At 46.1% G+C, this 27,164-nt stretch overlaps 44 non-coding genes across 44 annotated transcripts; all 44 read left to right on the top strand.

Annotated features, from left to right (window-relative positions):
- The first annotated feature begins 332 nt into the window (after positions 1-332).
- Positions 333-405, top strand: trnar-acg (transfer RNA arginine (anticodon ACG)). The gene has a single exon. It is a non-coding gene; the product is annotated as a tRNA-Arg (tRNA).
- Positions 406-751: 346 nt separating this feature from the next.
- trnam-cau (transfer RNA methionine (anticodon CAU)) lies at positions 752-824 on the top strand. The gene has a single exon. It is a non-coding gene; the product is annotated as a tRNA-Met (tRNA).
- A 342-nt stretch (positions 825-1,166) lies between these two features.
- Positions 1,167-1,238, top strand: trnah-gug (transfer RNA histidin (anticodon GUG)). The gene has a single exon. It is a non-coding gene; the product is annotated as a tRNA-His (tRNA).
- A 943-nt stretch (positions 1,239-2,181) lies between these two features.
- trnar-acg (transfer RNA arginine (anticodon ACG)) lies at positions 2,182-2,254 on the top strand. The gene has a single exon. It is a non-coding gene; the product is annotated as a tRNA-Arg (tRNA).
- Positions 2,255-3,015: 761 nt separating this feature from the next.
- Positions 3,016-3,087, top strand: trnah-gug (transfer RNA histidin (anticodon GUG)). Its single transcript has one exon. It is a non-coding gene; the product is annotated as a tRNA-His (tRNA).
- A 632-nt stretch (positions 3,088-3,719) lies between these two features.
- trnar-acg (transfer RNA arginine (anticodon ACG)) lies at positions 3,720-3,792 on the top strand. The gene has a single exon. It is a non-coding gene; the product is annotated as a tRNA-Arg (tRNA).
- Positions 3,793-4,138: 346 nt separating this feature from the next.
- trnam-cau (transfer RNA methionine (anticodon CAU)) lies at positions 4,139-4,211 on the top strand. The gene has a single exon. It is a non-coding gene; the product is annotated as a tRNA-Met (tRNA).
- Positions 4,212-4,553: 342 nt separating this feature from the next.
- Positions 4,554-4,625, top strand: trnah-gug (transfer RNA histidin (anticodon GUG)). The gene has a single exon. It is a non-coding gene; the product is annotated as a tRNA-His (tRNA).
- A 943-nt stretch (positions 4,626-5,568) lies between these two features.
- trnar-acg (transfer RNA arginine (anticodon ACG)) lies at positions 5,569-5,641 on the top strand. Its single transcript has one exon. It is a non-coding gene; the product is annotated as a tRNA-Arg (tRNA).
- Positions 5,642-6,402: 761 nt separating this feature from the next.
- trnah-gug (transfer RNA histidin (anticodon GUG)) lies at positions 6,403-6,474 on the top strand. The gene has a single exon. It is a non-coding gene; the product is annotated as a tRNA-His (tRNA).
- A 632-nt stretch (positions 6,475-7,106) lies between these two features.
- trnar-acg (transfer RNA arginine (anticodon ACG)) lies at positions 7,107-7,179 on the top strand. Its single transcript has one exon. It is a non-coding gene; the product is annotated as a tRNA-Arg (tRNA).
- A 346-nt stretch (positions 7,180-7,525) lies between these two features.
- trnam-cau (transfer RNA methionine (anticodon CAU)) lies at positions 7,526-7,598 on the top strand. The gene has a single exon. It is a non-coding gene; the product is annotated as a tRNA-Met (tRNA).
- Positions 7,599-7,940: 342 nt separating this feature from the next.
- trnah-gug (transfer RNA histidin (anticodon GUG)) lies at positions 7,941-8,012 on the top strand. Its single transcript has one exon. It is a non-coding gene; the product is annotated as a tRNA-His (tRNA).
- A 1,051-nt stretch (positions 8,013-9,063) lies between these two features.
- Positions 9,064-9,136, top strand: trnam-cau (transfer RNA methionine (anticodon CAU)). Its single transcript has one exon. It is a non-coding gene; the product is annotated as a tRNA-Met (tRNA).
- A 342-nt stretch (positions 9,137-9,478) lies between these two features.
- On the top strand, positions 9,479-9,550 carry trnah-gug (transfer RNA histidin (anticodon GUG)). Its single transcript has one exon. It is a non-coding gene; the product is annotated as a tRNA-His (tRNA).
- Positions 9,551-10,182: 632 nt separating this feature from the next.
- trnar-acg (transfer RNA arginine (anticodon ACG)) lies at positions 10,183-10,255 on the top strand. Its single transcript has one exon. It is a non-coding gene; the product is annotated as a tRNA-Arg (tRNA).
- A 346-nt stretch (positions 10,256-10,601) lies between these two features.
- Positions 10,602-10,674, top strand: trnam-cau (transfer RNA methionine (anticodon CAU)). The gene has a single exon. It is a non-coding gene; the product is annotated as a tRNA-Met (tRNA).
- Positions 10,675-11,016: 342 nt separating this feature from the next.
- Positions 11,017-11,088, top strand: trnah-gug (transfer RNA histidin (anticodon GUG)). Its single transcript has one exon. It is a non-coding gene; the product is annotated as a tRNA-His (tRNA).
- A 632-nt stretch (positions 11,089-11,720) lies between these two features.
- Positions 11,721-11,793, top strand: trnar-acg (transfer RNA arginine (anticodon ACG)). The gene has a single exon. It is a non-coding gene; the product is annotated as a tRNA-Arg (tRNA).
- A 346-nt stretch (positions 11,794-12,139) lies between these two features.
- trnam-cau (transfer RNA methionine (anticodon CAU)) lies at positions 12,140-12,212 on the top strand. Its single transcript has one exon. It is a non-coding gene; the product is annotated as a tRNA-Met (tRNA).
- Positions 12,213-12,554: 342 nt separating this feature from the next.
- Positions 12,555-12,626, top strand: trnah-gug (transfer RNA histidin (anticodon GUG)). The gene has a single exon. It is a non-coding gene; the product is annotated as a tRNA-His (tRNA).
- A 943-nt stretch (positions 12,627-13,569) lies between these two features.
- trnar-acg (transfer RNA arginine (anticodon ACG)) lies at positions 13,570-13,642 on the top strand. The gene has a single exon. It is a non-coding gene; the product is annotated as a tRNA-Arg (tRNA).
- A 761-nt stretch (positions 13,643-14,403) lies between these two features.
- trnah-gug (transfer RNA histidin (anticodon GUG)) lies at positions 14,404-14,475 on the top strand. Its single transcript has one exon. It is a non-coding gene; the product is annotated as a tRNA-His (tRNA).
- A 632-nt stretch (positions 14,476-15,107) lies between these two features.
- trnar-acg (transfer RNA arginine (anticodon ACG)) lies at positions 15,108-15,180 on the top strand. Its single transcript has one exon. It is a non-coding gene; the product is annotated as a tRNA-Arg (tRNA).
- Positions 15,181-15,526: 346 nt separating this feature from the next.
- Positions 15,527-15,599, top strand: trnam-cau (transfer RNA methionine (anticodon CAU)). Its single transcript has one exon. It is a non-coding gene; the product is annotated as a tRNA-Met (tRNA).
- Positions 15,600-15,941: 342 nt separating this feature from the next.
- trnah-gug (transfer RNA histidin (anticodon GUG)) lies at positions 15,942-16,013 on the top strand. The gene has a single exon. It is a non-coding gene; the product is annotated as a tRNA-His (tRNA).
- Positions 16,014-17,064: 1,051 nt separating this feature from the next.
- On the top strand, positions 17,065-17,137 carry trnam-cau (transfer RNA methionine (anticodon CAU)). Its single transcript has one exon. It is a non-coding gene; the product is annotated as a tRNA-Met (tRNA).
- Positions 17,138-17,479: 342 nt separating this feature from the next.
- On the top strand, positions 17,480-17,551 carry trnah-gug (transfer RNA histidin (anticodon GUG)). Its single transcript has one exon. It is a non-coding gene; the product is annotated as a tRNA-His (tRNA).
- A 632-nt stretch (positions 17,552-18,183) lies between these two features.
- trnar-acg (transfer RNA arginine (anticodon ACG)) lies at positions 18,184-18,256 on the top strand. The gene has a single exon. It is a non-coding gene; the product is annotated as a tRNA-Arg (tRNA).
- Positions 18,257-18,602: 346 nt separating this feature from the next.
- On the top strand, positions 18,603-18,675 carry trnam-cau (transfer RNA methionine (anticodon CAU)). The gene has a single exon. It is a non-coding gene; the product is annotated as a tRNA-Met (tRNA).
- A 342-nt stretch (positions 18,676-19,017) lies between these two features.
- On the top strand, positions 19,018-19,089 carry trnah-gug (transfer RNA histidin (anticodon GUG)). The gene has a single exon. It is a non-coding gene; the product is annotated as a tRNA-His (tRNA).
- Positions 19,090-19,721: 632 nt separating this feature from the next.
- trnar-acg (transfer RNA arginine (anticodon ACG)) lies at positions 19,722-19,794 on the top strand. The gene has a single exon. It is a non-coding gene; the product is annotated as a tRNA-Arg (tRNA).
- A 346-nt stretch (positions 19,795-20,140) lies between these two features.
- Positions 20,141-20,213, top strand: trnam-cau (transfer RNA methionine (anticodon CAU)). Its single transcript has one exon. It is a non-coding gene; the product is annotated as a tRNA-Met (tRNA).
- A 1,046-nt stretch (positions 20,214-21,259) lies between these two features.
- trnar-acg (transfer RNA arginine (anticodon ACG)) lies at positions 21,260-21,332 on the top strand. Its single transcript has one exon. It is a non-coding gene; the product is annotated as a tRNA-Arg (tRNA).
- A 346-nt stretch (positions 21,333-21,678) lies between these two features.
- trnam-cau (transfer RNA methionine (anticodon CAU)) lies at positions 21,679-21,751 on the top strand. The gene has a single exon. It is a non-coding gene; the product is annotated as a tRNA-Met (tRNA).
- A 342-nt stretch (positions 21,752-22,093) lies between these two features.
- On the top strand, positions 22,094-22,165 carry trnah-gug (transfer RNA histidin (anticodon GUG)). The gene has a single exon. It is a non-coding gene; the product is annotated as a tRNA-His (tRNA).
- A 632-nt stretch (positions 22,166-22,797) lies between these two features.
- Positions 22,798-22,870, top strand: trnar-acg (transfer RNA arginine (anticodon ACG)). Its single transcript has one exon. It is a non-coding gene; the product is annotated as a tRNA-Arg (tRNA).
- Positions 22,871-23,216: 346 nt separating this feature from the next.
- On the top strand, positions 23,217-23,289 carry trnam-cau (transfer RNA methionine (anticodon CAU)). The gene has a single exon. It is a non-coding gene; the product is annotated as a tRNA-Met (tRNA).
- A 342-nt stretch (positions 23,290-23,631) lies between these two features.
- Positions 23,632-23,703, top strand: trnah-gug (transfer RNA histidin (anticodon GUG)). The gene has a single exon. It is a non-coding gene; the product is annotated as a tRNA-His (tRNA).
- Positions 23,704-24,335: 632 nt separating this feature from the next.
- Positions 24,336-24,408, top strand: trnar-acg (transfer RNA arginine (anticodon ACG)). Its single transcript has one exon. It is a non-coding gene; the product is annotated as a tRNA-Arg (tRNA).
- Positions 24,409-25,169: 761 nt separating this feature from the next.
- trnah-gug (transfer RNA histidin (anticodon GUG)) lies at positions 25,170-25,241 on the top strand. Its single transcript has one exon. It is a non-coding gene; the product is annotated as a tRNA-His (tRNA).
- Positions 25,242-25,873: 632 nt separating this feature from the next.
- Positions 25,874-25,946, top strand: trnar-acg (transfer RNA arginine (anticodon ACG)). The gene has a single exon. It is a non-coding gene; the product is annotated as a tRNA-Arg (tRNA).
- A 346-nt stretch (positions 25,947-26,292) lies between these two features.
- trnam-cau (transfer RNA methionine (anticodon CAU)) lies at positions 26,293-26,365 on the top strand. The gene has a single exon. It is a non-coding gene; the product is annotated as a tRNA-Met (tRNA).
- Positions 26,366-26,707: 342 nt separating this feature from the next.
- trnah-gug (transfer RNA histidin (anticodon GUG)) lies at positions 26,708-26,779 on the top strand. Its single transcript has one exon. It is a non-coding gene; the product is annotated as a tRNA-His (tRNA).
- Positions 26,780-27,164: the final 385 nt, after the last annotated feature.

Genomic DNA, 27,164 nt, shown 5'->3' on the forward strand with positions numbered 1-27,164 from the left:
ACTAGCCAGGGCAAACGTTTCTCTGTTCAAAAAAGGCAACCTTGAACGAGAGCAGATCTGGACATGTACTAGACCCACACCTTCCATACATTACTCTTCAGTGTTCCATACGGTCTAGCGTTTAGTATTCCTGGTTTTCACCCAGGCGGGCAGAGTTGGACTCAAGTATGGGAATCTTCTTGTGTCTGCTTTTACGAGCTGAGTAAAGCAGAGAACATCCTGAAGACCACAACACAAGTTGAGATTGTACTTGGCTTTGGAGTTGAATGAATCAGTTTCATGAGACATAGGCGGGAAGGTCCTCCAGAGTCCATCCCTCTTCCTGCGGCAGTGGGCCAGTGGCGCAATGGATAACGCGTCTGACTACGGATCAGAAGATTCTAGGTTCGACTCCTGGCTGGCTCGGCAACCTTTTCATTCATTACTTTTTGCCATTTGGGAACTTGTTTGATTTTCATTGGCTCCCTAGAGGTTCAAGCATGGGTAAAGCTGCCTAGATTTTCACACAGCCGAAAACATGAGTGCTCCATTGTATTTGCGCAAAGTTGTGAATTTTGCACTTTTCTTTCAGCAGTATTTCTAGTAAGAAACGTTTAACGGTGCATATTCAGACAAAGCTGAGTTAACCTGTGGGTGGTTTTGTTGTCTTAGCCGAGTAGCCAAACACTCCTTTCCAGCTGTTCTCGCAAAAGTGTAGAGATGGCTGCAATTGTATGAGGCAGTGATATTTTTTTGCCCGTCTGGGATGAGTGCCTCGTTAGCGCAGTAGGTAGCGCGTCAGTCTCATAATCTGAAGGTCGTGAGTTCGATCCTCACACGGGGCAGGTTGCTCTTTTAAAATCAGATGCATGCCCTTAAGCTCTGGTCTTGCTTGCATTTTTAACAAAGTGTGCAAGCTCCGTTCTCTGCCTTTACAAGCTCTGTGTTGGTTCTTCATGCTGGTCCTTGCAGAGTTAATCACACAAGCCAGAAACATGACAACACGTATCCGATCCTGCATTTCACTCATCTGTGCAACTCTTCCACAAAGACAATAAACTGGACCATAAGAGCGTGGGCTTTGATTATTATATAGACAATACTCTTCCGCAACATATGGATACTTGTCCTCTGATGTAGAAATGGCCACATGCCGTTTGATTGCTACAGTCTGTGACGGGTGAGGAGCCGTGATCGTATAGTGGTTAGTACTCTGCGTTGTGGCCGCAGCAACCCCGGTTCGAATCCGGGTCACGGCAAGCCTTTTCAGTGTACGGCTGGCTATTGATCGCACGCTTTTCTTTGGAATCCTTTAGGGTAGAACGGGTACAAGGTTTGGTGCTTAGGATGTGGAGAGAGTCGTTTGAATTCATGTCTAATCTTTTCCTTGGGATTTGATCAGGGGCGCCCATTATCTGGTGACTTTTGAATTAGTCTCTGCTATTTGCATTTCATCGGGACTTTCCAAAGAATTCAAAATATCAAGGCAAAGTTATGAGTCGGAAATGCCAATTTATAGGCCAAATGAATGGTACCATCTTCCATCCGCTGGTCATGACACTAGCCAGGGCAAACGTTTCTCTGTTCAAAAAAGGCAACCTTGAACGAGAGCAGATCTGGACATGTACTAGACCCACACCTTCCATACATTACTCTTCAGTGTTCCATACGGTCTAGCGTTTAGTATTCCTGGTTTTCACCCAGGCGGGCAGAGTTGGACTCAAGTATGGGAATCTTCTTGTGTCTGCTTTTACGAGCTGAGTAAAGCAGAGAACATCCTAAAGGTAAAGGTGCACGTATTCGTCACTGTACAGCGTGGACTGTACAGCGAAATGTGTCCTCCGCATTTAACCCATCTGGTAGTGAACACACACTCACACACACACATGTGTTAGGGGCAGTGAGTACACACACACACCCAGAGCGGTGGGCAGCCAACTCCAGCGCCCGGGGAGCAGAGAGGGTAAAGGGCCTTGCTCAAGGGCCCAACAGTGGCAGCTTGCCGAGCCCGGGAATCGAACCCACAACCCTGTTATCGATATCCCGGCGCTCTAACCGCTGAGCCACCACTGCCCCGAAGACCTGAATCCTGAAGACCACAACACAAGTTGAGATTGTACTTGGCTTTGGAGTTGAATGAATCAGTTTCATGAGACATAGGCGGGAAGGTCCTCCAGAGTCCATCCCTCTTCCTGCGGCAGTGGGCCAGTGGCGCAATGGATAACGCGTCTGACTACGGATCAGAAGATTCTAGGTTCGACTCCTGGCTGGCTCGGCAACCTTTTCATTCATTACTTTTTGCCATTTGGGAACTTGTTTGATTTTCATTGGCTCCCTAGAGGTTCAAGCATGGGTAAAGCTGCCTAGATTTTCACACAGCCGAAAACATGAGTGCTCCATTGTATTTGCGCAAAGTTGTGAATTTTGCACTTTTCTTTCAGCAGTATTTCTAGTAAGAAACGTTTAACAGTTCATATTCAGACAAAGCTGAGTTAACCTGTGGGTGGTTTTGTTGTCTTAGCCGAGTAGCCAAACACTCCTTTCCAGCTGTTCTCGCAAAAGTGTAGAGATGGCTGCAATTGTATGAGGCAGTGATATTTTTTTGCCCATCTGGGGTGAGCGCCTCGTTAGCGCAGTAGGTAGCGCGTCAGTCTCATAATCTGAAGGTTGTCAGTTAGATCCTCACACGGGCCAGGTTGCTCTTTTAAAATCAGATGCATGCCCTTAAGCTCTGGTCTTGCTTGCATTTTTAACAAAGTGTGCAAGCTCCGTTCTCTGCCTTCACAAGCTCTGTGTTGGTTCTTCATGCTGGTCCTTGCAGAGTTAATCACACAAGCCAGAAACATGACAACACGTATCCGATCCTGCATTTCACTCATCTGTGCAACTCTTCCACAAAGACAATAAACTGGACCATAAGAGCGTGGGCTTTAATTATTATATAGACAATGCTCTTCCGCAACATATGGATACTTGTCCTCTGATGTAGAAATGGCCACATGCCGTTTGATTGCTACAGTCTGTGACGGGTGAGGAGCCGTGATCGTATAGTGGTTAGTACTCTGCGTTGTGGCCGCAGCAACCCCGGTTCGAATCCGGGTCACGGCAAGCCTTTTCAGTGTACGGCTGGCTATTGATCGCACGCTTTTCTTTGGAATCCTTTAGGGTAGAACGGGTACAAGGTTTGGTGCTTAGGATGTGGAGAGAGTCGTTTGAATTCATGTCTAATCTTTTCCTTGGGATTTGATCAGGGGCGCCCATTATCTGGTGACTTTTGAATTAGTCTCTGCTATTTGCATTTCATCGGGACTTTCCAAAGAATTCAAAATATCAAGGCAAAGTTATGAGTCGGAAATGCCAATTTATAGGCCAAATGAATGGTACCATCTTCCATCCGCTGGTCATGACACTAGCCAGGGCAAACGTTTCTCTGTTCAAAAAAGGCAACCTTGAACGAGAGCAGATCTGGACATGTACTAGACCCACACCTTCCATACATTACTCTTCAGTGTTCCATACGGTCTAGCGTTTAGTATTCCTGGTTTTCACCCAGGCGGGCAGAGTTGGACTCAAGTATGGGAATCTTCTTGTGTCTGCTTTTACGAGCTGAGTAAAGCAGAGAACATCCTGAAGACCACAACACAAGTTGAGATTGTACTTGGCTTTGGAGTTGAATGAATCAGTTTCATGAGACATAGGCGGGAAGGTCCTCCAGAGTCCATCCCTCTTCCTGCGGCAGTGGGCCAGTGGCGCAATGGATAACGCGTCTGACTACGGATCAGAAGATTCTAGGTTCGACTCCTGGCTGGCTCGGCAACCTTTTCATTCATTACTTTTTGCCATTTGGGAACTTGTTTGATTTTCATTGGCTCCCTAGAGGTTCAAGCATGGGTAAAGCTGCCTAGATTTTCACACAGCCGAAAACATGAGTGCTCCATTGTATTTGCGCAAAGTTGTGAATTTTGCACTTTTCTTTCAGCAGTATTTCTAGTAAGAAACGTTTAACGGTGCATATTCAGACAAAGCTGAGTTAACCTGTGGGTGGTTTTGTTGTCTTAGCCGAGTAGCCAAACACTCCTTTCCAGCTGTTCTCGCAAAAGTGTAGAGATGGCTGCAATTGTATGAGGCAGTGATATTTTTTTGCCCGTCTGGGATGAGTGCCTCGTTAGCGCAGTAGGTAGCGCGTCAGTCTCATAATCTGAAGGTCGTGAGTTCGATCCTCACACGGGGCAGGTTGCTCTTTTAAAATCAGATGCATGCCCTTAAGCTCTGGTCTTGCTTGCATTTTTAACAAAGTGTGCAAGCTCCGTTCTCTGCCTTTACAAGCTCTGTGTTGGTTCTTCATGCTGGTCCTTGCAGAGTTAATCACACAAGCCAGAAACATGACAACACGTATCCGATCCTGCATTTCACTCATCTGTGCAACTCTTCCACAAAGACAATAAACTGGACCATAAGAGCGTGGGCTTTGATTATTATATAGACAATACTCTTCCGCAACATATGGATACTTGTCCTCTGATGTAGAAATGGCCACATGCCGTTTGATTGCTACAGTCTGTGACGGGTGAGGAGCCGTGATCGTATAGTGGTTAGTACTCTGCGTTGTGGCCGCAGCAACCCCGGTTCGAATCCGGGTCACGGCAAGCCTTTTCAGTGTACGGCTGGCTATTGATCGCACGCTTTTCTTTGGAATCCTTTAGGGTAGAACGGGTACAAGGTTTGGTGCTTAGGATGTGGAGAGAGTCGTTTGAATTCATGTCTAATCTTTTCCTTGGGATTTGATCAGGGGCGCCCATTATCTGGTGACTTTTGAATTAGTCTCTGCTATTTGCATTTCATCGGGACTTTCCAAAGAATTCAAAATATCAAGGCAAAGTTATGAGTCGGAAATGCCAATTTATAGGCCAAATGAATGGTACCATCTTCCATCCGCTGGTCATGACACTAGCCAGGGCAAACGTTTCTCTGTTCAAAAAAGGCAACCTTGAACGAGAGCAGATCTGGACATGTACTAGACCCACACCTTCCATACATTACTCTTCAGTGTTCCATACGGTCTAGCGTTTAGTATTCCTGGTTTTCACCCAGGCGGGCAGAGTTGGACTCAAGTATGGGAATCTTCTTGTGTCTGCTTTTACGAGCTGAGTAAAGCAGAGAACATCCTAAAGGTAAAGGTGCACGTATTCGTCACTGTACAGCGTGGACTGTACAGCGAAATGTGTCCTCCGCATTTAACCCATCTGGTAGTGAACACACACTCACACACACACATGTGTTAGGGGCAGTGAGTACACACACACACCCAGAGCGGTGGGCAGCCAACTCCAGCGCCCGGGGAGCAGAGAGGGTAAAGGGCCTTGCTCAAGGGCCCAACAGTGGCAGCTTGCCGAGCCCGGGAATCGAACCCACAACCCTGTTATCGATATCCCGGCGCTCTAACCGCTGAGCCACCACTGCCCCGAAGACCTGAATCCTGAAGACCACAACACAAGTTGAGATTGTACTTGGCTTTGGAGTTGAATGAATCAGTTTCATGAGACATAGGCGGGAAGGTCCTCCAGAGTCCATCCCTCTTCCTGCGGCAGTGGGCCAGTGGCGCAATGGATAACGCGTCTGACTACGGATCAGAAGATTCTAGGTTCGACTCCTGGCTGGCTCGGCAACCTTTTCATTCATTACTTTTTGCCATTTGGGAACTTGTTTGATTTTCATTGGCTCCCTAGAGGTTCAAGCATGGGTAAAGCTGCCTAGATTTTCACACAGCCGAAAACATGAGTGCTCCATTGTATTTGCGCAAAGTTGTGAATTTTGCACTTTTCTTTCAGCAGTATTTCTAGTAAGAAACGTTTAACAGTTCATATTCAGACAAAGCTGAGTTAACCTGTGGGTGGTTTTGTTGTCTTAGCCGAGTAGCCAAACACTCCTTTCCAGCTGTTCTCGCAAAAGTGTAGAGATGGCTGCAATTGTATGAGGCAGTGATATTTTTTTGCCCATCTGGGGTGAGCGCCTCGTTAGCGCAGTAGGTAGCGCGTCAGTCTCATAATCTGAAGGTTGTCAGTTAGATCCTCACACGGGCCAGGTTGCTCTTTTAAAATCAGATGCATGCCCTTAAGCTCTGGTCTTGCTTGCATTTTTAACAAAGTGTGCAAGCTCCGTTCTCTGCCTTCACAAGCTCTGTGTTGGTTCTTCATGCTGGTCCTTGCAGAGTTAATCACACAAGCCAGAAACATGACAACACGTATCCGATCCTGCATTTCACTCATCTGTGCAACTCTTCCACAAAGACAATAAACTGGACCATAAGAGCGTGGGCTTTAATTATTATATAGACAATGCTCTTCCGCAACATATGGATACTTGTCCTCTGATGTAGAAATGGCCACATGCCGTTTGATTGCTACAGTCTGTGACGGGTGAGGAGCCGTGATCGTATAGTGGTTAGTACTCTGCGTTGTGGCCGCAGCAACCCCGGTTCGAATCCGGGTCACGGCAAGCCTTTTCAGTGTACGGCTGGCTATTGATCGCACGCTTTTCTTTGGAATCCTTTAGGGTAGAACGGGTACAAGGTTTGGTGCTTAGGATGTGGAGAGAGTCGTTTGAATTCATGTCTAATCTTTTCCTTGGGATTTGATCAGGGGCGCCCATTATCTGGTGACTTTTGAATTAGTCTCTGCTATTTGCATTTCATCGGGACTTTCCAAAGAATTCAAAATATCAAGGCAAAGTTATGAGTCGGAAATGCCAATTTATAGGCCAAATGAATGGTACCATCTTCCATCCGCTGGTCATGACACTAGCCAGGGCAAACGTTTCTCTGTTCAAAAAAGGCAACCTTGAACGAGAGCAGATCTGGACATGTACTAGACCCACACCTTCCATACATTACTCTTCAGTGTTCCATACGGTCTAGCGTTTAGTATTCCTGGTTTTCACCCAGGCGGGCAGAGTTGGACTCAAGTATGGGAATCTTCTTGTGTCTGCTTTTACGAGCTGAGTAAAGCAGAGAACATCCTGAAGACCACAACACAAGTTGAGATTGTACTTGGCTTTGGAGTTGAATGAATCAGTTTCATGAGACATAGGCGGGAAGGTCCTCCAGAGTCCATCCCTCTTCCTGCGGCAGTGGGCCAGTGGCGCAATGGATAACGCGTCTGACTACGGATCAGAAGATTCTAGGTTCGACTCCTGGCTGGCTCGGCAACCTTTTCATTCATTACTTTTTGCCATTTGGGAACTTGTTTGATTTTCATTGGCTCCCTAGAGGTTCAAGCATGGGTAAAGCTGCCTAGATTTTCACACAGCCGAAAACATGAGTGCTCCATTGTATTTGCGCAAAGTTGTGAATTTTGCACTTTTCTTTCAGCAGTATTTCTAGTAAGAAACGTTTAACGGTGCATATTCAGACAAAGCTGAGTTAACCTGTGGGTGGTTTTGTTGTCTTAGCCGAGTAGCCAAACACTCCTTTCCAGCTGTTCTCGCAAAAGTGTAGAGATGGCTGCAATTGTATGAGGCAGTGATATTTTTTTGCCCGTCTGGGATGAGTGCCTCGTTAGCGCAGTAGGTAGCGCGTCAGTCTCATAATCTGAAGGTCGTGAGTTCGATCCTCACACGGGGCAGGTTGCTCTTTTAAAATCAGATGCATGCCCTTAAGCTCTGGTCTTGCTTGCATTTTTAACAAAGTGTGCAAGCTCTGTTCTCTGCCTTTACAAGCTCTGTGTTGGTTCTTCATGCTGGTCCTTGCAGAGTTAATCACACAAGCCAGAAACATGACAACACGTATCCGATCCTGCATTTCACTCATCTGTGCAACTCTTCCACAAAGACAATAAACTGGACCATAAGAGCGTGGGCTTTGATTATTATATAGACAATACTCTTCCGCAACATATGGATACTTGTCCTCTGATGTAGAAATGGCCACATGCCGTTTGATTGCTACAGTCTGTGACGGGTGAGGAGCCGTGATCGTATAGTGGTTAGTACTCTGCGTTGTGGCCGCAGCAACCCCGGTTCGAATCCGGGTCACGGCAAGCCTTTTCAGTGTACGGCTGGCTATTGATCGCACGCTTTTCTTTGGAATCCTTTAGGGTAGAACGGGTACAAGGTTTGGTGCTTAGGATGTGGAGAGAGTCGTTTGAATTCATGTCTAATCTTTTCCTTGGGATTTGATCAGGGGCGCCCATTATCTGGTGACTTTTGAATTAGTCTCTGCTATTTGCATTTCATCGGGACTTTCCAAAGAATTCAAAATATCAAGGCAAAGTTATGAGTCGGAAATGCCAATTTATAGGCCAAATGAATGGTACCATCTTCCATCCGCTGGTCATGACACTAGCCAGGGCAAACGTTTCTCTGTTCAAAAAAGGCAACCTTGAACGAGAGCAGATCTGGACATGTACTAGACCCACACCTTCCATACATTACTCTTCAGTGTTCCATACGGTCTAGCGTTTAGTATTCCTGGTTTTCACCCAGGCGGGCAGAGTTGGACTCAAGTATGGGAATCTTCTTGTGTCTGCTTTTACGAGCTGAGTAAAGCAGAGAACATCCTGAAGACCACAACACAAGTTGAGATTGTACTTGGCTTTGGAGTTGAATGAATCAGTTTCATGAGACATAGGCGGGAAGGTCCTCCAGAGTCCATCCCTCTTCCTGCGGCAGTGGGCCAGTGGCGCAATGGATAAAGCGTCTGACTACGGATCAGAAGATTCTAGGTTCGACTCCTGGCTGGCTCGGCAACCTTTTCATTCATTACTTTTTGCCATTTGGGAACTTGTTTGATTTTCATTGGCTCCCTAGAGGTTCAAGCATGGGTAAAGCTGCCTAGATTTTCACACAGCCGAAAACATGAGTGCTCCATTGTATTTGCACAAAGTTGTGAATTTTGCACTTTTCTTTCAGCAGTATTTCTAGTAAGAAACGTTTAACGGTGCATATTCAGACAAAGCTGAGTTAACCTGTGGGTGGTTTTGTTGTCTTAGCCGAGTAGCCAAACACTCCTTTCCAGCTGTTCTCGCAAAAGTGTAGAGATGGCTGCAATTGTATGAGGCAGTGATATTTTTTTGCCCATCTTGGGTGAGCGCCTCGTTAGCGCAGTAGGTAGCGCGTCAGTCTCATAATCTGAAGGTCGTGAGTTAGATCCTCACACGGGCCAGGTTGCTCTTTTAAAATCAGATGCATGCCCTTAAGCTCTGGTCTTGCTTGCATTTTTAACAAAGTGTGCAAGCTCCGTTCTCTGCCTTCACAAGCTCTGTGTTGGTTCTTCATGCTGGTCCTTGCAGAGTTAATCACACAAGCCAGAAACATGACAACACGTATCCGATCCTGCATTTCACTCATCTGTGCAACTCTTCCACAAAGACAATAAACTGGACCATAAGAGCGTGGGCTTTAATTATTATATAGACAATGCTCTTTCGCAACATATGGATACTTGTCCTCTGATGTAGAAATGGCCACATGCCGTTTGATTGCTACAGTCTGTGACGGGTGAGGAGCCGTGATCGTATAGTGGTTAGTACTCTGCGTTGTGGCCGCAGCAACCCCGGTTCGAATCCGGGTCACGGCAAGCCTTTTCAGTGTACGGCTGGCTATTGATCGCACGCTTTTCTTTGGAATCCTTTAGGGTAGAACGGGTACAAGGTTTGGTGCTTAGGATGTGGAGAGAGTCGTTTGAATTCATGTCTAATCTTTTCCTTGGGATTTGATCAGGGGCGCCCATTATCTGGTGACTTTTGAATTAGTCTCTGCTATTTGCATTTCATCGGGACTTTCCAAAGAATTCAAAATATCAAGGCAAAGTTATGAGTCGGAAATGCCAATTTATAGGCCAAATGAATGGTACCATCTTCCATCCGCTGGTCATGACACTAGCCAGGGCAAACGTTTCTCTGTTCAAAAAAGGCAACCTTGAACGAGAGCAGATCTGGACATGTACTAGACCCACACCTTCCATACATTACTCTTCAGTGTTCCATACGGTCTAGCGTTTAGTATTCCTGGTTTTCACCCAGGCGGGCAGAGTTGGACTCAAGTATGGGAATCTTCTTGTGTCTGCTTTTACGAGCTGAGTAAAGCAGAGAACATCCTGAAGACCACAACACAAGTTGAGATTGTACTTGGCTTTGGAGTTGAATGAATCAGTTTCATGAGACATAGGCGGGAAGGTCCTCCAGAGTCCATCCCTCTTCCTGTGGCAGTGGGCCAGTGGCGCAATGGATAACGCGTCTGACTACGGATCAGAAGATTCTAGGTTCGACTCCTGGCTGGCTCGGCAACCTTTTCATTCATTACTTTTTGCCATTTGGGAACTTGTTTGATTTTCATTGGCTCCCTAGAGGTTCAAGCATGGGTAAAGCTGCCTAGATTTTCACACAGCCGAAAACATGAGTGCTCCATTGTATTTGCGCAAAGTTGTGAATTTTGCACTTTTCTTTCAGCAGTATTTCTAGTAAGAAACGTTTAACGGTGCATATTCAGACAAAGCTGAGTTAACCTGTGGGTGGTTTTGTTGTCTTAGCCGAGTAGCCAAACACTCCTTTCCAGCTGTTCTCGCAAAAGTGTAGAGATGGCTGCAATTGTATGAGGCAGTGATATTTTTTTGCCCGTCTGGGATGAGTGCCTCGTTAGCGCAGTAGGTAGCGCGTCTGTCTCATAATCTGAAGGTCGTGAGTTCGATCCTCACACGGGCCAGGTTGCTCTTTTAAAATCAGATGCATGCCCTTAAGCTCTGGTCTTGCTTGCATTTTTAACAAAGTGTGCAAGCTCCGTTCTCTGCTTTCACAAGCTCTGTGTTGGTTCTTCATGCTGGTCCTTGCAGAGTTAATCACACAAGCCAGAAACATGACAACACGTATCCGATCCTGCATTTCACTCATCTGTGCAACTCTTCCACAAAGACGATAAACTGGACCATAAGAGCGTGGGCTTTGATTATTATATAGACAATGCTCTTCCGCAACATATGGATACTTGTCCTCTGATGTAGAAATGGCCACACGCCGTTTGATCGCTACAGTTTGTGACGGGTGAGGAGCCGTGATCGTATAGTGGTTAGTACTCTGCGTTGTGGCCGCAGCAACCCCGGTTCGAATCCGGGTCACGGCAAGCCTTTTCAGTGTACGGCTGGCTATTGATCGCACGCTTTTCTTTGGAATCCTTTAGGGTAGAACGGGTACAAGGTTTGGTGCTTAGGATGTGGAGAGAGTCGTTTGAATTCATGTCTAATCTTTTCCTTGGGATTTGATCAGGGGCGCCCATTATCTGGTGACTTTTGAATTAGTCTCTGCTATTTGCATTTCATCGGGACTTTCCAAAGAATTCAAAATATCAAGGCAAAGTTATGAGTCGGAAATGCCAATTTATAGGCCAAATGAATGGTACCATCTTCCATCCGCTGGTCATGACACTAGCCAGGGCAAACGTTTCTCTGTTCAAAAAAGGCAACCTTGAACGAGAGCAGATCTGGACATGTACTAGACCCACACCTTCCATACATTACTCTTCAGTGTTCCATACGGTCTAGCGTTTAGTATTCCTGGTTTTCACCCAGGCGGGCAGAGTTGGACTCAAGTATGGGAATCTTCTTGTGTCTGCTTTTACGAGCTGAGTAAAGCAGAGAACATCCTGAAGACCACAACACAAGTTGAGATTGTACTTGGCTTTGGAGTTGAATGAATCAGTTTCATGAGACATAGGCGGGAAGGTCCTCCAGAGTCCATCCCTCTTCCTGCGGCAGTGGGCCAGTGGCGCAATGGATAACGCGTCTGACTACGGATCAGAAGATTCTAGGTTCGACTCCTGGCTGGCTCGGCAACCTTTTCATTCATTACTTTTTGCCATTTGGGAACTTGTTTGATTTTCATTGGCTCCCTAGAGGTTCAAGCATGGGTAAAGCTGCCTAGATTTTCACACAGCCGAAAACATGAGTGCTCCATTGTATTTGCGCAAAGTTGTGAATTTTGCACTTTTCTTTCAGCAGTATTTCTAGTAAGAAACGTTTAACGGTGCATATTCAGACAAAGCTGAGTTAACCTGTGGGTGGTTTTGTTGTCTTAGCCGAGTAGCCAAACACTCCTTTCCAGCTGTTCTCGCAAAAGTGTAGAGATGGCTGCAATTGTATGAGGCAGTGATATTTTTTTGCCCGTCTGGGATGAGTGCCTCGTTAGCGCAGTAGGTAGCGCGTCAGTCTCATAATCTGAAGGTCGTGAGTTCGATCCTCACACGGGGCAGGTTGCTCTTTTAAAATCAGATGCATGCCCTTAAGCTCTGGTCTTGCTTGCATTTTTAACAAAGTGTGCAAGCTCTGTTCTCTGCCTTTACAAGCTCTGTGTTGGTTCTTCATGCTGGTCCTTGCAGAGTTAATCACACAAGCCAGAAACATGACAACACGTATCCGATCCTGCATTTCACTCATCTGTGCAACTCTTCCACAAAGACAATAAACTGGACCATAAGAGCGTGGGCTTTGATTATTATATAGACAATACTCTTCCGCAACATATGGATACTTGTCCTCTGATGTAGAAATGGCCACATGCCGTTTGATTGCTACAGTCTGTGACGGGTGAGGAGCCGTGATCGTATAGTGGTTAGTACTCTGCGTTGTGGCCGCAGCAACCCCGGTTCGAATCCGGGTCACGGCAAGCCTTTTCAGTGTACGGCTGGCTATTGATCGCACGCTTTTCTTTGGAATCCTTTAGGGTAGAACGGGTACAAGGTTTGGTGCTTAGGATGTGGAGAGAGTCGTTTGAATTCATGTCTAATCTTTTCCTTGGGATTTGATCAGGGGCGCCCATTATCTGGTGACTTTTGAATTAGTCTCTGCTATTTGCATTTCATCGGGACTTTCCAAAGAATTCAAAATATCAAGGCAAAGTTATGAGTCGGAAATGCCAATTTATAGGCCAAATGAATGGTACCATCTTCCATCCGCTGGTCATGACACTAGCCAGGGCAAACGTTTCTCTGTTCAAAAAAGGCAACCTTGAACGAGAGCAGATCTGGACATGTACTAGACCCACACCTTCCATACATTACTCTTCAGTGTTCCATACGGTCTAGCGTTTAGTATTCCTGGTTTTCACCCAGGCGGGCAGAGTTGGACTCAAGTATGGGAATCTTCTTGTGTCTGCTTTTACGAGCTGAGTAAAGCAGAGAACATCCTAAAGGTAAAGGTGCACGTATTCGTCACTGTACAGCGTGGACTGTACAGCGAAATGTGTCCTCCGCATTTAACCCATCTGGTAGTGAACACACACTCACACACACACATGTGTTAGGGGCAGTGAGTACACACACACACCCAGAGCGGTGGGCAGCCAACTCCAGCGCCCGGGGAGCAGAGAGGGTAAAGGGCCTTGCTCAAGGGCCCAACAGTGGCAGCTTGCCGAGCCCGGGAATCGAACCCACAACCCTGTTATCGATATCCCGGCGCTCTAACCGCTGAGCCACCACTGCCCCGAAGACCTGAATCCTGAAGACCACAACACAAGTTGAGATTGTACTTGGCTTTGGAGTTGAATGAATCAGTTTCATGAGACATAGGCGGGAAGGTCCTCCAGAGTCCATCCCTCTTCCTGCGGCAGTGGGCCAGTGGCGCAATGGATAACGCGTCTGACTACGGATCAGAAGATTCTAGGTTCGACTCCTGGCTGGCTCGGCAACCTTTTCATTCATTACTTTTTGCCATTTGGGAACTTGTTTGATTTTCATTGGCTCCCTAGAGGTTCAAGCATGGGTAAAGCTGCCTAGATTTTCACACAGCCGAAAACATGAGTGCTCCATTGTATTTGCGCAAAGTTGTGAATTTTGCACTTTTCTTTCAGCAGTATTTCTAGTAAGAAACGTTTAACAGTTCATATTCAGACAAAGCTGAGTTAACCTGTGGGTGGTTTTGTTGTCTTAGCCGAGTAGCCAAACACTCCTTTCCAGCTGTTCTCGCAAAAGTGTAGAGATGGCTGCAATTGTATGAGGCAGTGATATTTTTTTGCCCATCTGGGGTGAGCGCCTCGTTAGCGCAGTAGGTAGCGCGTCAGTCTCATAATCTGAAGGTTGTCAGTTAGATCCTCACACGGGCCAGGTTGCTCTTTTAAAATCAGATGCATGCCCTTAAGCTCTGGTCTTGCTTGCATTTTTAACAAAGTGTGCAAGCTCCGTTCTCTGCCTTCACAAGCTCTGTGTTGGTTCTTCATGCTGGTCCTTGCAGAGTTAATCACACAAGCCAGAAACATGACAACACGTATCCGATCCTGCATTTCACTCATCTGTGCAACTCTTCCACAAAGACAATAAACTGGACCATAAGAGCGTGGGCTTTAATTATTATATAGACAATGCTCTTCCGCAACATATGGATACTTGTCCTCTGATGTAGAAATGGCCACATGCCGTTTGATTGCTACAGTCTGTGACGGGTGAGGAGCCGTGATCGTATAGTGGTTAGTACTCTGCGTTGTGGCCGCAGCAACCCCGGTTCGAATCCGGGTCACGGCAAGCCTTTTCAGTGTACGGCTGGCTATTGATCGCACGCTTTTCTTTGGAATCCTTTAGGGTAGAACGGGTACAAGGTTTGGTGCTTAGGATGTGGAGAGAGTCGTTTGAATTCATGTCTAATCTTTTCCTTGGGATTTGATCAGGGGCGCCCATTATCTGGTGACTTTTGAATTAGTCTCTGCTATTTGCATTTCATCGGGACTTTCCAAAGAATTCAAAATATCAAGGCAAAGTTATGAGTCGGAAATGCCAATTTATAGGCCAAATGAATGGTACCATCTTCCATCCGCTGGTCATGACACTAGCCAGGGCAAACGTTTCTCTGTTCAAAAAAGGCAACCTTGAACGAGAGCAGATCTGGACATGTACTAGACCCACACCTTCCATACATTACTCTTCAGTGTTCCATACGGTCTAGCGTTTAGTATTCCTGGTTTTCACCCAGGCGGGCAGAGTTGGACTCAAGTATGGGAATCTTCTTGTGTCTGCTTTTACGAGCTGAGTAAAGCAGAGAACATCCTGAAGACCACAACACAAGTTGAGATTGTACTTGGCTTTGGAGTTGAATGAATCAGTTTCATGAGACATAGGCGGGAAGGTCCTCCAGAGTCCATCCCTCTTCCTGCGGCAGTGGGCCAGTGGCGCAATGGATAACGCGTCTGACTACGGATCAGAAGATTCTAGGTTCGACTCCTGGCTGGCTCGGCAACCTTTTCATTCATTACTTTTTGCCATTTGGGAACTTGTTTGATTTTCATTGGCTCCCTAGAGGTTCAAGCATGGGTAAAGCTGCCTAGATTTTCACACAGCCGAAAACATGAGTGCTCCATTGTATTTGCGCAAAGTTGTGAATTTTGCACTTTTCTTTCAGCAGTATTTCTAGTAAGAAACGTTTAACGGTGCATATTCAGACAAAGCTGAGTTAACCTGTGGGTGGTTTTGTTGTCTTAGCCGAGTAGCCAAACACTCCTTTCCAGCTGTTCTCGCAAAAGTGTAGAGATGGCTGCAATTGTATGAGGCAGTGATATTTTTTTGCCCGTCTGGGATGAGTGCCTCGTTAGCGCAGTAGGTAGCGCGTCAGTCTCATAATCTGAAGGTCGTGAGTTCGATCCTCACACGGGGCAGGTTGCTCTTTTAAAATCAGATGCATGCCCTTAAGCTCTGGTCTTGCTTGCATTTTTAACAAAGTGTGCAAGCTCTGTTCTCTGCCTTTACAAGCTCTGTGTTGGTTCTTCATGCTGGTCCTTGCAGAGTTAATCACACAAGCCAGAAACATGACAACACGTATCCGATCCTGCATTTCACTCATCTGTGCAACTCTTCCACAAAGACAATAAACTGGACCATAAGAGCGTGGGCTTTGATTATTATATAGACAATACTCTTCCGCAACATATGGATACTTGTCCTCTGATGTAGAAATGGCCACATGCCGTTTGATTGCTACAGTCTGTGACGGGTGAGGAGCCGTGATCGTATAGTGGTTAGTACTCTGCGTTGTGGCCGCAGCAACCCCGGTTCGAATCCGGGTCACGGCAAGCCTTTTCAGTGTACGGCTGGCTATTGATCGCACGCTTTTCTTTGGAATCCTTTAGGGTAGAACGGGTACAAGGTTTGGTGCTTAGGATGTGGAGAGAGTCGTTTGAATTCATGTCTAATCTTTTCCTTGGGATTTGATCAGGGGCGCCCATTATCTGGTGACTTTTGAATTAGTCTCTGCTATTTGCATTTCATCGGGACTTTCCAAAGAATTCAAAATATCAAGGCAAAGTTATGAGTCGGAAATGCCAATTTATAGGCCAAATGAATGGTACCATCTTCCATCCGCTGGTCATGACACTAGCCAGGGCAAACGTTTCTCTGTTCAAAAAAGGCAACCTTGAACGAGAGCAGATCTGGACATGTACTAGACCCACACCTTCCATACATTACTCTTCAGTGTTCCATACGGTCTAGCGTTTAGTATTCCTGGTTTTCACCCAGGCGGGCAGAGTTGGACTCAAGTATGGGAATCTTCTTGTGTCTGCTTTTACGAGCTGAGTAAAGCAGAGAACATCCTGAAGACCACAACACAAGTTGAGATTGTACTTGGCTTTGGAGTTGAATGAATCAGTTTCATGAGACATAGGCGGGAAGGTCCTCCAGAGTCCATCCCTCTTCCTGCGGCAGTGGGCCAGTGGCGCAATGGATAAAGCGTCTGACTACGGATCAGAAGATTCTAGGTTCGACTCCTGGCTGGCTCGGCAACCTTTTCATTCATTACTTTTTGCCATTTGGGAACTTGTTTGATTTTCATTGGCTCCCTAGAGGTTCAAGCATGGGTAAAGCTGCCTAGATTTTCACACAGCCGAAAACATGAGTGCTCCATTGTATTTGCACAAAGTTGTGAATTTTGCACTTTTCTTTCAGCAGTATTTCTAGTAAGAAACGTTTAACGGTGCATATTCAGACAAAGCTGAGTTAACCTGTGGGTGGTTTTGTTGTCTTAGCCGAGTAGCCAAACACTCCTTTCCAGCTGTTCTCGCAAAAGTGTAGAGATGGCTGCAATTGTATGAGGCAGTGATATTTTTTTGCCCATCTTGGGTGAGCGCCTCGTTAGCGCAGTAGGTAGCGCGTCAGTCTCATAATCTGAAGGTCGTGAGTTAGATCCTCACACGGGCCAGGTTGCTCTTTTAAAATCAGATGCATGCCCTTAAGCTCTGGTCTTGCTTGCATTTTTAACAAAGTGTGCAAGCTCCGTTCTCTGCCTTCACAAGCTCTGTGTTGGTTCTTCATGCTGGTCCTTGCAGAGTTAATCACACAAGCCAGAAACATGACAACACGTATCCGATCCTGCATTTCACTCATCTGTGCAACTCTTCCACAAAGACAATAAACTGGACCATAAGAGCGTGGGCTTTAATTATTATATAGACAATGCTCTTTCGCAACATATGGATACTTGTCCTCTGATGTAGAAATGGCCACATGCCGTTTGATTGCTACAGTCTGTGACGGGTGAGGAGCCGTGATCGTATAGTGGTTAGTACTCTGCGTTGTGGCCGCAGCAACCCCGGTTCGAATCCGGGTCACGGCAAGCCTTTTCAGTGTACGGCTGGCTATTGATCGCACGCTTTTCTTTGGAATCCTTTAGGGTAGAACGGGTACAAGGTTTGGTGCTTAGGATGTGGAGAGAGTCGTTTGAATTCATGTCTAATCTTTTCCTTGGGATTTGATCAGGGGCGCCCATTATCTGGTGACTTTTGAATTAGTCTCTGCTATTTGCATTTCATCGGGACTTTCCAAAGAATTCAAAATATCAAGGCAAAGTTATGAGTCGGAAATGCCAATTTATAGGCCAAATGAATGGTACCATCTTCCATCCGCTGGTCATGACACTAGCCAGGGCAAACGTTTCTCTGTTCAAAAAAGGCAACCTTGAACGAGAGCAGATCTGGACATGTACTAGACCCACACCTTCCATACATTACTCTTCAGTGTTCCATACGGTCTAGCGTTTAGTATTCCTGGTTTTCACCCAGGCGGGCAGAGTTGGACTCAAGTATGGGAATCTTCTTGTGTCTGCTTTTACGAGCTGAGTAAAGCAGAGAACATCCTGAAGACCACAACACAAGTTGAGATTGTACTTGGCTTTGGAGTTGAATGAATCAGTTTCATGAGACATAGGCGGGAAGGTCCTCCAGAGTCCATCCCTCTTCCTGTGGCAGTGGGCCAGTGGCGCAATGGATAACGCGTCTGACTACGGATCAGAAGATTCTAGGTTCGACTCCTGGCTGGCTCGGCAACCTTTTCATTCATTACTTTTTGCCATTTGGGAACTTGTTTGATTTTCATTGGCTCCCTAGAGGTTCAAGCATGGGTAAAGCTGCCTAGATTTTCACACAGCCGAAAACATGAGTGCTCCATTGTATTTGCGCAAAGTTGTGAATTTTGCACTTTTCTTTCAGCAGTATTTCTAGTAAGAAACGTTTAACGGTGCATATTCAGACAAAGCTGAGTTAACCTGTGGGTGGTTTTGTTGTCTTAGCCGAGTAGCCAAACACTCCTTTCCAGCTGTTCTCGCAAAAGTGTAGAGATGGCTGCAATTGTATGAGGCAGTGATATTTTTTTGCCCGTCTGGGATGAGTGCCTCGTTAGCGCAGTAGGTAGCGCGTCTGTCTCATAATCTGAAGGTCGTGAGTTCGATCCTCACACGGGCCAGGTTGCTCTTTTAAAATCAGATGCATGCCCTTAAGCTCTGGTCTTGCTTGCATTTTTAACAAAGTGTGCAAGCTCCGTTCTCTGCTTTCACAAGCTCTGTGTTGGTTCTTCATGCTGGTCCTTGCAGAGTTAATCACACAAGCCAGAAACATGACAACACGTATCCGATCCTGCATTTCACTCATCTGTGCAACTCTTCCACAAAGACGATAAACTGGACCATAAGAGCGTGGGCTTTGATTATTATATAGACAATGCTCTTCCGCAACATATGGATACTTGTCCTCTGATGTAGAAATGGCCACACGCCGTTTGATCGCTACAGTTTGTGACGGGTGAGGAGCCGTGATCGTATAGTGGTTAGTACTCTGCGTTGTGGCCGCAGCAACCCCGGTTCGAATCCGGGTCACGGCAAGCCTTTTCAGTGTACGGCTGGCTATTGATCGCACGCTTTTCTTTGGAATCCTTTAGGGTAGAACGGGTACAAGGTTTGGTGCTTAGGATGTGGAGAGAGTCGTTTGAATTCATGTCTAATCTTTTCCTTGGGATTTGATCAGGGGCGCCCATTATCTGGTGACTTTTGAATTAGTCTCTGCTATTTGCATTTCATCGGGACTTTCCAAAGAATTCAAAATATCAAGGCAAAGTTATGAGTCGGAAATGCCAATTTATAGGCCAAATGAATGGTACCATCTTCCATCCGCTGGTCATGACACTAGCCAGGGCAAACGTTTCTCTGTTCAAAAAAGGCAACCTTGAACGAGAGCAGATCTGGACATGTACTAGACCCACACCTTCCATACATTACTCTTCAGTGTTCCATACGGTCTAGCGTTTAGTATTCCTGGTTTTCACCCAGGCGGGCAGAGTTGGACTCAAGTATGGGAATCTTCTTGTGTCTGCTTTTACGAGCTGAGTAAAGCAGAGAACATCCTGAAGACCACAACACAAGTTGAGATTGTACTTGGCTTTGGAGTTGAATGAATCAGTTTCATGAGACATAGGCGGGAAGGTCCTCCAGAGTCCATCCCTCTTCCTGCGGCAGTGGGCCAGTGGCGCAATGGATAACGCGTCTGACTACGGATCAGAAGATTCTAGGTTCGACTCCTGGCTGGCTCGGCAACCTTTTCATTCATTACTTTTTGCCATTTGGGAACTTGTTTGATTTTCATTGGCTCCCTAGAGGTTCAAGCATGGGTAAAGCTGCCTAGATTTTCACACAGCCGAAAACATGAGTGCTCCATTGTATTTGCGCAAAGTTGTGAATTTTGCACTTTTCTTTCAGCAGTATTTCTAGTAAGAAACGTTTAACGGTGCATATTCAGACAAAGCTGAGTTAACCTGTGGGTGGTTTTGTTGTCTTAGCCGAGTAGCCAAACACTCCTTTCCAGTTGTTCTCGCAAAAGTGTAGAGATGGCTGCAATTGTATGAGGCAGTGATATTTTTTTGCCCATCTGGGGTGAGCGCCTCGTTAGCGCAGTAGGTAGCGCGTCAGTCTCATAATCTGAAGGTCGTCAGTTAGATCCTCACACGGGGCAGGTTGCTCTTTTAAAATCAGATGCATGCCCTTAAGCTCTGGTCTTGCTTGCATTTTTAACAAAGTGTGCAAGCTCCGTTCTCTGCCTTCACAAGCTCTGTGTTGGTTCTTCATGCTGGTCCTTGCAGAGTTAATCACACAAGCCAGAAACATGACAACACGTATCCGATCCTGCATTTCACTCATCTGTGCAACTCTTCCACAAAGACAATAAACTGGACCATAAGAGCGTGGGCTTTAATTATTATATAGACAATGCTCTTCCGCAACATATGGATACTTGTCCTCTGATGTAGAAATGGCCACATGCCGTTTGATTGCTACAGTCTGTGACGGGTGAGGAGCCGTGATCGTATAGTGGTTAGTACTCTGCGTTGTGGCTGCAGCAACCCCGGTTCGAATCCGGGTCACGGCAAGCCTTTTCAGTGTACGGCTGGCTATTGATCGCACGCTTTTCTTTGGAATCCTTTAGGGTAGAACGGGTACAAGGTTTGGTGCTTAGGATGTGGAGAGAGTCGTTTGAATTCATGTCTAATCTTTTCCTTGGGATTTGATCAGGGGCGCCCATTATCTGGTGACTTTTGAATTAGTCTCTGCTATTTGCATTTCATCGGGACTTTCCAAAGAATTCAAAATATCAAGGCAAAGTTATGAGTCGGAAATGCCAATTTATAGGCCAAATGAATGGTACCATCTTCCATCCGCTGGTCATGACACTAGCCAGGGCAAACGTTTCTCTGTTCAAAAAAGGCAACCTTGAACGAGAGCAGATCTGGACATGTACTAGACCCACACCTTCCATACATTACTCTTCAGTGTTCCATACGGTCTAGCGTTTAGTATTCCTGGTTTTCACCCAGGCGGGCAGAGTTGGACTCAAGTATGGGAATCTTCTTGTGTCTGCTTTTACGAGCTGAGTAAAGCAGAGAACATCCTGAAGACCACAACACAAGTTGAGATTGTACTTGGCTTTGGAGTTGAATGAATCAGTTTCATGAGACATAGGCGGGAAGGTCCTCCAGAGTCCATCCCTCTTCCTGCGGCAGTGGGCCAGTGGCGCAATGGATAACGCGTCTGACTACGGATCAGAAGATTCTAGGTTCGACTCCTGGCTGGCTCGGCAACCTTTTCATTCATTACTTTTTGCCATTTGGGAACTTGTTTGATTTTCATTGGCTCCCTAGAGGTTCAAGCATGGGTAAAGCTGCCTAGATTTTCACACAGCCGAAAACATGAGTGCTCCATTGTATTTGCGCAAAGTTGTGAATTTTGCACTTTTCTTTCAGCAGTATTTCTAGTAAGAAACGTTTAACGGTGCATATTCAGACAAAGCTGAGTTAACCTGTGGGTGGTTTTGTTGTCTTAGCCGAGTAGCCAAACACTCCTTTCCAGCTGTTCTCGCAAAAGTGTAGAGATGGCTGCAATTGTATGAGGCAGTGATATTTTTTTGCCCGTCTGGGATGAGTGCCTCGTTAGCGCAGTAGGTAGCGCGTCTGTCTCATATTCTGAAGGTCGTGAGTTCGATCCTCACACGGGGCAGGTTGCTCTTTTAAAATCAGATGCATGCCCTTAAGCTCTGGTCTTGCTTGCATTTTTAACAAAGTGTGCAAGCTCCGTTCTCTGCCTTCACAAGCTCTGTGTTGGTTCTTCATGCTGGTCCTTGCAGAGTTAATCACACAAGCCAGAAACATGACAACACGTATCCGATCCTGCATTTCACTCATCTGTGCAACTCTTCCACAAAGACAATAAACTGGACCATAAGAGCGTGGGCTTTAATTATTATATAGACAATGCTCTTTCGCAACATATGGATACTTGTCCTCTGATGTAGAAATGGCCACATGCCGTTTGATTGCTACAGTCTGTGACGGGTGAGGAGCCGTGATCGTATAGTGGTTAGTACTCTGCGTTGTGGCCGCAGCAACCCCGGTTCGAATCCGGGTCACGGCAAGCCTTTTCAGTGTACGGCTGGCTATTGATCGCACGCTTTTCTTTGGAATCCTTTAGGGTAGAACGGGTACAAGGTTTGGTGCTTAGGATGTGGAGAGAGTCGTTTGAATTCATGTCTAATCTTTTCCTTGGGATTTGATCAGGGGCGCCCATTATCTGGTGACTTTTGAATTAGTCTCTGCTATTTGCATTTCATCGGGACTTTCCAAAGAATTCAAAATATCAAGGCAAAGTTATGAGTCGGAAATGCCAATTTATAGGCCAAATGAATGGTACCATCTTCCATCCGCTGGTCATGACACTAGCCAGGGCAAACGTTTCTCTGTTCAAAAAAGGCAACCTTGAACGAGAGCAGATCTGGACATGTACTAGACCCACACCTTCCATACATTACTCTTCAGTGTTCCATACGGTCTAGCGTTTAGTATTCCTGGTTTTCACCCAGGCGGGCAGAGTTGGACTCAAGTATGGGAATCTTCTTGTGTCTGCTTTTACGAGCTGAGTAAAGCAGAGAACATCCTGAAGACCACAACACAAGTTGAGATTGTACTTGGCTTTGGAGTTGAATGAATCAGTTTCATGAGACATAGGCGGGAAGGTCCTCCAGAGTCCATCCCTCTTCCTGCGGCAGTGGGCCAGTGGCGCAATGGATAACGCGTCTGACTACGGATCAGAAGATTCTAGGTTCGACTCCTGGCTGGCTCGGCAACCTTTTCATTCATTACTTTTTGCCATTTGGGAACTTGTTTGATTTTCATTGGCTCCCTAGAGGTTCAAGCATGGGTAAAGCTGCCTAGATTTTCACACAGCCGAAAACATGAGTGCTCCATTGTATTTGCGCAAAGTTGTGAATTTTGCACTTTTCTTTCAGCAGTATTTCTAGTAAGAAACGTTTAACGGTGCATATTCAGACAAAGCTGAGTTAACCTGTGGGTGGTTTTGTTGTCTTAGCCGAGTAGCCAAACACTCCTTTCCAGCTGTTCTCGCAAAAGTGTAGAGATGGCTGCAATTGTATGAGGCAGTGATATTTTTTTGCCCGTCTGGGATGAGTGCCTCGTTAGCGCAGTAGGTAGCGCGTCTGTCTCATAATCTGAAGGTCGTGAGTTCGATCCTCACACGGGGCAGGTTGCTCTTTTAAAATCAGATGCATGCCCTTAAGCTCTGGTCTTGCTTGCATTTTTAACAAAGTGTGCAAGCTCCGTTCTCTGCCTTCACAAGCTCTGTGTTGGTTCTTCATGCTGGTCCTTGCAGAGTTAATCACACAAGCCAGAAACATGACAACACGTATCCGATCCTGCATTTCACTCATCTGTGCAACTCTTCCACAAAGACGATAAACTGGACCATAAGAGCGTGGGCTTTGATTATTATATAGACAATGCTCTTCCGCAACATATGGATACTTGTCCTCTGATGTAGAAATGGCCACACGCCGTTTGATCGCTACAGTTTGTGACGGGTGAGGAGCCGTGATCGTATAGTGGTTAGTACTCTGCGTTGTGGCCGCAGCAACCCCGGTTCGAATCCGGGTCACGGCAAGCCTTTTCAGTGTACGGCTGGCTATTGATCGCACGCTTTTCTTTGGAATCCTTTAGGGTAGAACGGGTACAAGGTTTGGTGCTTAGGATGTGGAGAGAGTCGTTTGAATTCATGTCTAATCTTTTCCTTGGGATTTGATCAGGGGCGCCCATTATCTGGTGACTTTTGAATTAGTCTCTGCTATTTGCATTTCATCGGGACTTTCCAAAGAATTCAAAATATCAAGGCAAAGTTATGAGTCGGAAATGCCAATTTATAGGCCAAATGAATGGTACCATCTTCCATCCGCTGGTCATGACACTAGCCAGGGCAAACGTTTCTCTGTTCAAAAAAGGCAACCTTGAACGAGAGCAGATCTGGACATGTACTAGACCCACACCTTCCATACATTACTCTTCAGTGTTCCATACGGTCTAGCGTTTAGTATTCCTGGTTTTCACCCAGGCGGGCAGAGTTGGACTCAAGTATGGGAATCTTCTTGTGTCTGCTTTTACGAGCTGAGTAAAGCAGAGAACATCCTGAAGACCACAACACAAGTTGAGATTGTACTTGGCTTTGGAGTTGAATGAATCAGTTTCATGAGACATAGGCGGGAAGGTCCTCCAGAGTCCATCCCTCTTCCTGCGGCAGTGGGCCAGTGGCGCAATGGATAACGCGTCTGACTACGGATCAGAAGATTCTAGGTTCGACTCCTGGCTGGCTCGGCAACCTTTTCATTCATTACTTTTTGCCATTTGGGAACTTGTTTGATTTTCATTGGCTCCCTAGAGGTTCAAGCATGGGTAAAGCTGCCTAGATTTTCACACAGCCGAAAACATGAGTGCTCCATTGTATTTGCGCAAAGTTGTGAATTTTGCACTTTTCTTTCAGCAGTATTTCTAGTAAGAAACGTTTAACAGTTCATATTCAGACAAAGCTGAGTTAACCTGTGGGTGGTTTTGTTGTCTTAGCCGAGTAGCCAAACACTCCTTTCCAGCTGTTCTCGCAAAAGTGTAGAGATGGCTGCAATTGTATGAGGCAGTGATATTTTTTTGCCCATCTGGGGTGAGCGCCTCGTTAGCGCAGTAGGTAGCGCGTCAGTCTCATAATCTGAAGGTCGTCAGTTAGATCCTCACACGGGCCAGGTTGCTCTTTTAAAATCAGATGCATGCCCTTAAGCTCTGGTCTTGCTTGCATTTTTAACAAAGTGTGCAAGCTCCGTTCTCTGCCTTCACAAGCTCTGTGTTGGTTCTTCATGCTGGTCCTTGCAGAGTTAATCACACAAGCCAGAAACATGACAACACGTATCCGATCCTGCATTTCACTCATCTGTGCAACTCTTCCACAAAGACAATAAACTGGACCATAAGAGCGTGGGCTTTAATTATTATATAGACAATGCTCTTCCGCAACATATGGATACTTGTCCTCTGATGTAGAAATGGCCACATGCCGTTTGATTGCTACAGTCTGTGACGGGTGAGGAGCCGTGATCGTATAGTGGTTAGTACTCTGCGTTGTGGCCGCAGCAACCCCGGTTCGAATCCGGGTCACGGCAAGCCTTTTCAGTGTACGGCTGGCTATTGATCGCACGCTTTTCTTTGGAATCCTTTAGGGTAGAACGGGTACAAGGTTTGGTGCTTAGGATGTGGAGAGAGTCGTTTGAATTCATGTCTAATCTTTTCCTTGGGATTTGATCAGGGGCGCCCATTATCTGGTGACTTTTGAATTAGTCTCTGCTATTTGCATTTCATCGGGACTTTCCAAAGAATTCAAAATATCAAGGCAAAGTTATGAGTCGGAAATGCCAATTTATAGGCCAAATGAATGGTACCATCTTCCATCCGCTGGTCATGACACTAGCCAGGGCAAACGTTTCTCTGTTCAAAAAAGGCAACCTTGAACGAGAGCAGATCTGGACATGTACTAGACCCACACCTTCCATACATTACTCTTCAGTGTTCCATACGGTCTAGCGTTTAGTATTCCTGGTTTTCACCCAGGCGGGCAGAGTTGGACTCAAGTATGGGAATCTTCTTGTGTCTGCTTTTACGAGCTGAGTAAAGCAGAGAACATCCTGAAGACCACAACACAAGTTGAGATTGTACTTGGCTTTGGAGTTGAATGAATCAGTTTCATGAGACATAGGCGGGAAGGTCCTCCAGAGTCCATCCCTCTTCCTGCGGCAGTGGGCCAGTGGCGCAATGGATAACGCGTCTGACTACGGATCAGAAGATTCTAGGTTCGACTCCTGGCTGGCTCGGCAACCTTTTCATTCATTACTTTTTGCCATTTGGGAACTTGTTTGATTTTCATTGGCTCCCTAGAGGTTCAAGCATGGGTAAAGCTGCCTAGATTTTCACACAGCCGAAAACATGAGTGCTCCATTGTATTTGCGCAAAGTTGTGAATTTTGCACTTTTCTTTCAGCAGTATTTCTAGTAAGAAACGTTTAACGGTGCATATTCAGACAAAGCTGAGTTAACCTGTGGGTGGTTTTGTTGTCTTAGCCGAGTAGCCAAACACTCCTTTCCAGCTGTTCTCGCAAAAGTGTAGAGATGGCTGCAATTGTATGAGGCAGTGATATTTTTTTGCCCGTCTGGGATGAGTGCCTCGTTAGCGCAGTAGGTAGCGCGTCAGTCTCATAATCTGAAGGTCGTGAGTTCGATCCTCACACGGGGCAGGTTGCTCTTTTAAAATCAGATGCATGCCCTTAAGCTCTGGTCTTGCTTGCATTTTTAACAAAGTGTGCAAGCTCCGTTCTCTGCCTTTACAAGCTCTGTGTTGGTTCTTCATGCTGGTCCTTGCAGAGTTAATCACACAAGCCAGAAACATGACAACACGTATCCGATCCTGCATTTCACTCATCTGTGCAACTCTTCCACAAAGACAATAAACTGGACCATAAGAGCGTGGGCTTTGATTATTATATAGACAATACTCTTCCGCAACATATGGATACTTGTCCTCTGATGTAGAAATGGCCACATGCCGTTTGATTGCTACAGTCTGTGACGGGTGAGGAGCCGTGATCGTATAGTGGTTAGTACTCTGCGTTGTGGCCGCAGCAACCCCGGTTCGAATCCGGGTCACGGCAAGCCTTTTCAGTGTACGGCTGGCTATTGATCGCACGCTTTTCTTTGGAATCCTTTAGGGTAGAACGGGTACAAGGTTTGGTGCTTAGGATGTGGAGAGAGTCGTTTGAATTCATGTCTAATCTTTTCCTTGGGATTTGATCAGGGGCGCCCATTATCTGGTGACTTTTGAATTAGTCTCTGCTATTTGCATTTCATCGGGACTTTCCAAAGAATTCAAAATATCAAGGCAAAGTTATGAGTCGGAAATGCCAATTTATAGGCCAAATGAATGGTACCATCTTCCATCCGCTGGTCATGACACTAGCCAGGGCAAACGTTTCTCTGTTCAAAAAAGGCAACCTTGAACGAGAGCAGATCTGGACATGTACTAGACCCACACCTTCC

Source organism: Salminus brasiliensis, chromosome 9 (genome assembly GCF_030463535.1).
Source record: "Salminus brasiliensis chromosome 9, fSalBra1.hap2, whole genome shotgun sequence".
NCBI lineage: Eukaryota > Metazoa > Chordata > Actinopteri > Characiformes > Bryconidae > Salminus > Salminus brasiliensis.